This window comes from Chiloscyllium plagiosum, unplaced genomic scaffold (genome assembly GCF_037043375.1).
Source record: "Chiloscyllium plagiosum isolate Xiang-an unplaced genomic scaffold, Cpla_swu_hap1 HiC_scaffold_38, whole genome shotgun sequence".
NCBI classification, from domain to species: domain Eukaryota; kingdom Metazoa; phylum Chordata; class Chondrichthyes; order Orectolobiformes; family Hemiscylliidae; genus Chiloscyllium; species Chiloscyllium plagiosum.
Window position 1 is genome coordinate 82,217,776 of NW_028270176.1, and position 7,949 is coordinate 82,225,724.

The 7,949-nt window shown below is 43.6% G+C and overlaps 1 long non-coding RNA gene across 1 annotated transcript; it reads right to left on the minus strand.

Moving 5' to 3' along the window:
* Nucleotides 1–694: 694 nt before the first annotated feature.
* Nucleotides 695–5,664, minus strand: LOC148139712 (uncharacterized). The gene is made up of 3 exons (XR_015753559.1): nt 5,558–5,664; nt 4,525–4,611; nt 695–792 (listed from the first exon to the last, which is right to left on the minus strand). It is a non-coding gene; the product is annotated as an uncharacterized LOC148139712 (long non-coding RNA).
* Nucleotides 5,665–7,949: the final 2,285 nt, after the last annotated feature.

Genomic DNA, 7,949 nt, shown 5'->3' on the forward strand with positions numbered 1-7,949 from the left:
CCACTCCCTCACTGGTTTAATGCCTCCCGAGTATCACCAGCAAGTCTCTCTGCCTAGATATTAGACACCTTTCAATTCAGGTATAATCCATCCTTCTTATGCAGGTCAACTGTACTCCAGAGGAGATCACAATGATCCAAAAAACGTGAATCCTTTTCCCCTGCACCAGCTCCTTAGCCACTCATTGAGCACCTTCTCCTCCTCTGTAATATGGACATTTTCCAAGATGTCACCATTTATTTCCCCACATTCTATATGTCCCATGTACTTCACAGTAAACACTAATGCAAAATACTTGTTTCCTATCTCGCCCATCGCCTGCAGCTCCACACAATGGCTGCCTTGCTGATCTTTGAGGGTCTCTATTTTCTCCCTAGTTAGCCTTTTGCTCCTCATGTATTTACAAAAGCCCTTTGGATTATCCTTCACCTATTTTCCAAAGCTATCTCATGTCCCTTTTTTGCCTCCTGATTTCCCTCTTAATTATACTCCTACTGCTTTTATACTCAGAGGATTTTTGGATTGGAATAAATGCAAAATATCCTGACAATAAAACAAGGGTAGTACTTATACTCAATAAAAGTAGGGCCTTGAGTAGTGATATGGGAACAAAGAGACCGAGGGGTTCACGTCTTTGAAGTTTGTGTTACATGTAGACAGGGTGGTTAAGGTGCTTAGCACACTTACCTCCATTGTTCAGACCTTTGAGTACAGGAGTTGGGACGTTATGTTGAGAATGTACAGGATGTTGGAGAGGCCTCTTCTGGATTACTCTGTCCAGTTCTGGTTGTGCTGTTATAGGAAGGATATTATTAAATTGGAGCAGGTTTAGGAGAGATTTACCTGCATTTTGCCATGAATGGAGGGATTGTGTTCTCAGGAGAGGCTGGATAGGCTGGGATTTTTTTCACTGGAGTGCAGGAGGTTGAGGGGTGACCTTAGTAGAGGTTTATAAAATCAGAAAGAGTGTAGATAAGGTGAATGGACGAGGGAGAGGGGGATTCAAATCTCGGGTGCATTCATTTTGAGAAGAAACGAGAAAGATTTGAGAAAAGACATTAGGGTTTTTTAAAAAAAAAATATATGTGTGAAATGAACTTCCAGAGGAAGTGGTAGCTGTGAATACAATTACAATATTTAAAAGACATTCAGATAAGTGCATAAATAGGAAACATTTGGATGGATGTGGACTAAGCGGAGGCAGGTACAATTAGTTCAGTTTGCAATTATGGTTGGCATGGACTGGTTGGACCACAGGGCCTGTTTCCTTGCTGTATAACATTATGACTCTAATCCTCACTAACTCTAAATTCCTCCATCCTCAACTCTCCCGTTCACTGCCACTTCATCCAGCCTCACAACTCTTCCTTATTTATATAATTCCTCACCAGCCACAGAATGCTCCCTATCTCATGTCCTCCAGTTTCTCAAATCTCTGCGATATGTGCCTTTCTTTCGTTCCAGCCTTGAGGATGCCCTCATTCACTCCGATTGGTTGGAAGACAAACTGGTACGACCTGGTCCTCCAATACGGCCCTCTGCCCCCTATTGGCCTGTGCTGACATCAATCATCGGGGCCCATTGTGAGGTGAGTGGTGGGATCCTCCCTCTCTCTGCCCTGGGATGAGCTTCAATATTCACAGTCAATGGGGCAGTATCACAGAGCACAGGGGTTGGGGCTATTCAGCCCATTTGGGATGTACTCTCTCCCTCTGGAGATGCTGCAAATCTGTCCCAATTCCCTTCCCATTTGCCCATAGCCCCGCAAATCTTCCCTTAAAAAGTAAAATTCCATATCTGTTTATGAATAACTGCTGAGTCTGTGTCCAGCTGCCATTCAGACTGTCCCAGATACTCAGAACTTACTGAATAAAATAATGTTCACATTATTTGCCAATTACCTGAAAATAGTTACTACAATTGTGACATTGTTAACATTTCCACTCTCTCTGCAGATTAGATATCCTAGAAACAAATTTGCACTTGGTCAAAATCACTGCTTAACCTTCTCAGCTTCAAGGACAATTATCTGTGCTTCTGCTAGCTCTCCACAAAAGAGGAACACATCTTATTTTAATTTATTAGTGTCATAGAGATGTACAGCACAGAAACAGACCTTTGGTCCAATTTGTCCATGCCAAATAGGAATCCTCAACAAATGGAGCCCCATTTGCCAGCTATTGGTCCGTATCATTGGAAACTCTTCCTATTCATGTACCCAATCGGATGCCTTTCAAATGTTGTAATTGTATCGGCTTCCACTATTTCATTTGGCAGCTCATTCCACACATGCACCACACACAGCTTAAAAGCTTTGCCCCTTAGATCCGTTTTTAATCTTTGCCCTCTCAACCTAAGCCCATGTGATCTTATTTTGATCCCACCTAACTGGGGGGAAAGGACCCTGGCTGTTCACCTTATCCATGCCCTTCATGATTTTGTAAATCTCCATGAAGTCACCTCCCAGTCTTTGACTCTCCAGGGAAATTAACTCTGGCCTATTCAGCCTCTCCCTGTAGTCCAAATCCTCCAACCCTAGCAAAGTCTTTGTAAATCTTGTCTGAACTCTTTCAAGATTCACAACATCCTTTCCAGAACAGGGAATTTCGAACTTAAAACAGAATTCCTGAAATGGCTTAATCCATGTCCTGTCCAACCACAATTCGACGTCCCAGCTTCTGTACTCAATGCATTGACCAATAAATATAAGCATACCAAACCCCATCTTCACTAGTCTGCCTACCTGCGACTCTCCTTTCAAGGAACAATGAACCTGCACTCCATGGTCTCTATGTTCAGCAACATTCCCAAGGACTTTACCATTAAGTGTACAAGTCCTGCTCTGATTTGCCTTTCCAAAATCCAACAGCTTACATTTGTCAAAATTGAACCCAGTCTGCCATTCCTCGCTCCAATGGCCCATCTGGTCAAGATACTGTTGCATTCTGAACTTGTCCACTTCTTCATTGTCCACTACACCTCCAATTTTGGTGTCTTCTGTAAACCCACTGGCCATATCTCATATTCACATCCAAGTCATTTATTTAAGGACCCAATATCCATTCCTGCAGGACAATGCTGCTCACAGGCCTCCAGTCCGCAAAGCAACCCTCCATCACCACCCTCTGCCTCCTACCTTCAAGCCAGTTTTGTATCCAAATGGCTCGTTCTCCTGCCATTTCATGTTGTTATCTAACCTTGCTAACCAGTCTGCTTTGTGGAACATTGTTCAGTGTCCATATAGACAACGTCCACAGTCTGCCTTCATCAATCATCTTTGTCACATCTTCAAAAAAACTCAATCAAGTTAGAGAGAGAGAATTTCCCACACATAAAGCCATGTTAGCTATCCCTAATCAATCCTCGTCTTTCCAAATACATGTAAATCCTGTCCCTCAGAATCCCTTCCAACAACTTACCTACCACTGACGTTAGGTGGACTGTTCTCTTGTTCCCTAGCCTTTCCTTACCACTTTTTTAAAATAATGGCACCCATCTTCCAGCATCTCATCTGTCACAAACAATGATATAAATACTTCAGGGAGGGGCACTGCCATCACCTTCCTAGCTTTCCACATATTTCTGGGATACACCTGATCAGGTCCCAGGGATTTATCCACCTTGCTACTGTTTAAGACATCCAGTACTTCCACCTCTGTAATATAGACACTTTTCCAGTGATCACTATTTATTTCTCCAAACTCTCTAGAATAGAATAGCATAGTATTTCTCCCACCTCTTGTTGTTCCATAGATGGCCTTGTTGATCTTTAAGGGATCATATTCTCTGTCTGGTTATTATTTTATCCTTAATGTATTTGTAGAATCTCTTTGGATTCTCCTTAAACTATTTCCTAGAGATATTTCAAGTCCCCTTTTTGCTCTCCTGATTTCCCTCGAGTATATTACTATAAAAACGTGATCCTGTGCTCCCAATTCCTCCGCCTCTGCCATATCTGTTCCCAGGAGAAGCAGTTCCACTCCAGGACATCCCAGAAAGGTTTCCTATTTCAAGGACCACATTTCCCTTCCACGTGATTAACAATGCGCTCCAACGCATATCCTCCACTTCCTGTACCTCCGCCTTCCCCCCACCCCTCCAACCACAATAAGAATATAACCCCCCAGTCCTCACCTGCCACCCACTAATCTCCATTAACCTCTGCTATGTCCGCTACCTACAGTCAGACCCCACCACCAGGGATATATCTCCCTCCCCAGCCCTTTCTATTTTCCGCAGAGACCATGGGATCTTTGGTGGTGATGTGCTGCCCCACGGATACCTCAGTCACTCACCCTGCCAAATGGCCTAGTGAGATTATCACTAGATGGATAATCCAGTCACCCAGATAACATTCTGGGGCCCAGGGTTTGGATCCCATCACGGCAGAGAGTGGAATATGAATTCAATAAAAATTTGGAAGTAAGAATCTATTAAAGACCATGAATCCATTGTTGATTATTGCGAAAAAAAATCTCATCAGATTCGCTAATATCCTTCAGGGAAGGAATCTGCCATCCTTACCTGATCTGGCCTACATGTGACTCCAGACCCACAGCAATGTGGTTGACTCTTTACTGCCCTTTGGGCCCAGCCAGTGACACCCTCATCCTGTGAATGAATAACAAAGAAGGTCAAGTCTTGTACACAACCATACTATTCTTACAGAGAAGTCATCTCTTAGTAAATTTGCTTCTCAACTCCCTGCTGACTATTGGGGAAGGGGGGGTCAATAGTACCATCCCAATAAGGAGATCATCCCTTTCTTATTTCTCAGTTCCACCTGTATCACCTGCCTGGATGTACTCCCAGGAATACCCTCTTGAATCCCAGCTGTAATGTTATCCCTAATCAAAAATATCTCTCCCCTTGCTCTGTTGCCCCCTTTCTATCTTTGCGATAGCATCTATACACTGGAACATTAAGCTGCTGGTCCTATCCATCATTAAGTCATGCCTCTGTAATTGCTATAATATCCCAGTGCGATGTTCAAAACCATACCCTGAGCTCCTCTGCCCGACCTATCGGGCCTCCTGCATTGAAATAAATGCAGTGTAACTGCTCATTCTGTGCCTTGCCCTTGTCTGCCTTGACCGTTTGACGTCTGAACTGTACCAGCGTCAGACTTAGCTCTTCCTCACTCTCTCTCTGGGTTTACCCACATTCCTTCACTGGTTTAATGCCTCCTGAATAGCACTAGCAACTGTTCCCTTCCAGTGCAGGTACAATCCATCCTTCTGATGGATGTCAATTCTACCCCACAAGAGATTCCAATGATCCAACAATGTGAACTCTTCTATTCCTATGTCATTGATACCAATAAACAACAGCCTCCCCTCAAAATGGTTATTCTCCCCTTTAAGAATATTCAGCTCCCTCTCTGAGACATCCTTATACAAAAATTACACATTCGAATAATAAACCTTACACTCAGCACATCATCATAAAAGGATTACCTGACACATTGAAGGTTTGGGGAGACCTTTTGCGAGAATGCGATGATTCAAAGGAGAATTTTTAAGCAGCAAATGGGATTGATCTGGAACACAACACTCACTCACACACAATGCGAATATCCAGGTCCTGATATACTGAGTAATTCAATTAGAGTTTGGCAGAATATTTACTGAGATTACCATCTGAATGTCCACCTGTAATATCCTGTAATACAAGTTTATAAAATCTGTCACTACCAGTTCAAGTTATAAACCCACACCATCCCCTCCTCGTGGCCCAGGATGACTGTACATATTACCCTTGAGGACATCAGCAGTCAACTCAGGGGGAAATCTGTGGGTTTCTAGGAGATTCCAACTTGAGATCTCATGTGACTGAACACAGCAGTTCTTTGACACGTTGGAGAAAATGATCCAAGCGTCAGTGAGATATGGGGAACAAGAATTACTTTCTTTTCTTTCTTTCCGTGCTGCCGCTCTGCCTCATCAATAAGACTTGGGTGTGAAAGGCTAATGCCTAACGATGGGCAAGTTGTCTCCATCCTGACCAATGGGTAGGAAGATCCTCCCAATCACTCCAAAGCGTATCCCAAAAAAGATAGCAACTCTGTCTGCTTCCCACTGCCCAGGGCTCCCAGTAAATGTTTGGAAGAATGGGAAGAGGGAATATCTCCTAGAAAAGGCATAACTGTAAAGGTCTAAGAGAATTATGAAAAGAGAGAGGTGTACAGGAGAAGGGGGCAACAAGTTGCCAGATGGTGTGTAACTTGGGAAAATGGGAAGTTGCTCATTTTGGAGGAGATAATAAAAGAACAAAGTACTATTTAAATGGTGGAAACCATAGAAAGCTGCACCACAAAGGGACCAGGGGTAATTGTTCAGAAAACACAGAAAGCTACCACACAGTTACAACAGGGAACCAGGAAGGGGAATGGAATATTTTGTTTCAAAGGTGTTCAGTTTTAGAGCTTAGAGTATATACCTGAGAGTAACGTGTGGAAGTGCTGGTGAGACCCCCATATCTTCAGTAATGAGAGCAGTTTTGGTCCCTTTAGATCAGGAAATGTGTCACTTTATTGGAGGCATTTCAGGGAAGATTCAATGAGATGATCCCTGGTTTGGAGGGATAATCTTTTAAATAACGGCTGAAAAGGTTGGGACTCTACTCACTGGATTGTGGAGAAAGAGAGGTGATCTCATTGAAACAGATGGAATTCTTAAGGGGTTTGACAGGATAAATACTGAGAGGATGTGCCTGAGGGTAAATATTGAGAGGGGAGTCTGAAACCAGATTCTGAGTCACGGAATCAAGGGTTCTGTTTTGGATTCATCAAGATATTGCGACACCGACACGGGTAAGGGGTTTCAGTAGCAATGGAGCTGGGGTGAGGTGGAGAAAAGCAAGTTTTAAGAGATTGGGATTGTGTGGATGTCTGATCAGTAGGTCACCTTGGCGTCAGATGTAACAGCAATATTGTGAAGAGGGTCATTCTGCCTCAGAGAGTTCCCAGTGGGAGGGAGGGGCTCAGTAGAAAGTTAAAGGTAAGGCAATGGGTTTAACCGTGACAATGTTTTATTGGAGGAAATTGCAGCTAATCGAGGACTGGGCATGTGATAAGCAGTTTGGTAACTGAGTAACAGTGGAGTAATGGAGAGGGATGATGGGGAGGGAGAGCTGGGCATCGTCAGTGTACATGTGAAACCTAACAGTGTTTTTGGATGATATCACCTCCTGGCACGATGGACGTGAGATAGAGGAGAGACCAAGGATAGATCGTTGAGGGACACCAAATGCAAGTAATACAGAAAGGAAAGGGAGAGGGGAGATGGAACAGGATTTTCCAACAACGGTGAGGTCAAATATTAGTTTTTCACAGAATGGGAGAGAAGGACATAACCAAAAAAAGACCAACAGACAGAACAAGGAACAATATCTATGAATTGGCGAAGGGGAGTAATGAGGCGGCAGTGGAGGAAAGAGAGTTGGAAAGTGAGTTTAGCGAGGTTTGGGTAAAGGGTCAAGGTGAGCTCTGATAAGGCTTGACAAGAGACTGGAGAAAGATGTAGGTTTAGGACAAAAACCAGGAACACCACGTGAGACAGTTTGGCTCAGTGGGCTAGCGGGAGGGAGAGAAGCAGCAGATCGGATTATCTCAGTCTTAGTGTCAGAGAAATTCCATGTGCTCCTCACTCAGTGTTGGAGGGGAGGTTGGAGGAGACAGGATGATGGACAGTGTTTTACAAAGAAACAAAACCAGGGTTAGTGATATTCAAAACGAGTGAACAAAGCTGATGTATTTAGCTTTTATCCAGAATATTAAAACAAACTACTGAAGTCCTGGTTCGAATCCCGTCTTGGCAGATGGTGGAATCTGAATTCAAGAAAAAACATGTTAGGAATCTCCTGATCTCCATGGAACCATTGTCAATGGCGAAAAAAATCCTGCCAACCTGACAGCGGCCCAGCCAGCTACTCAATGTATTAATCACTGC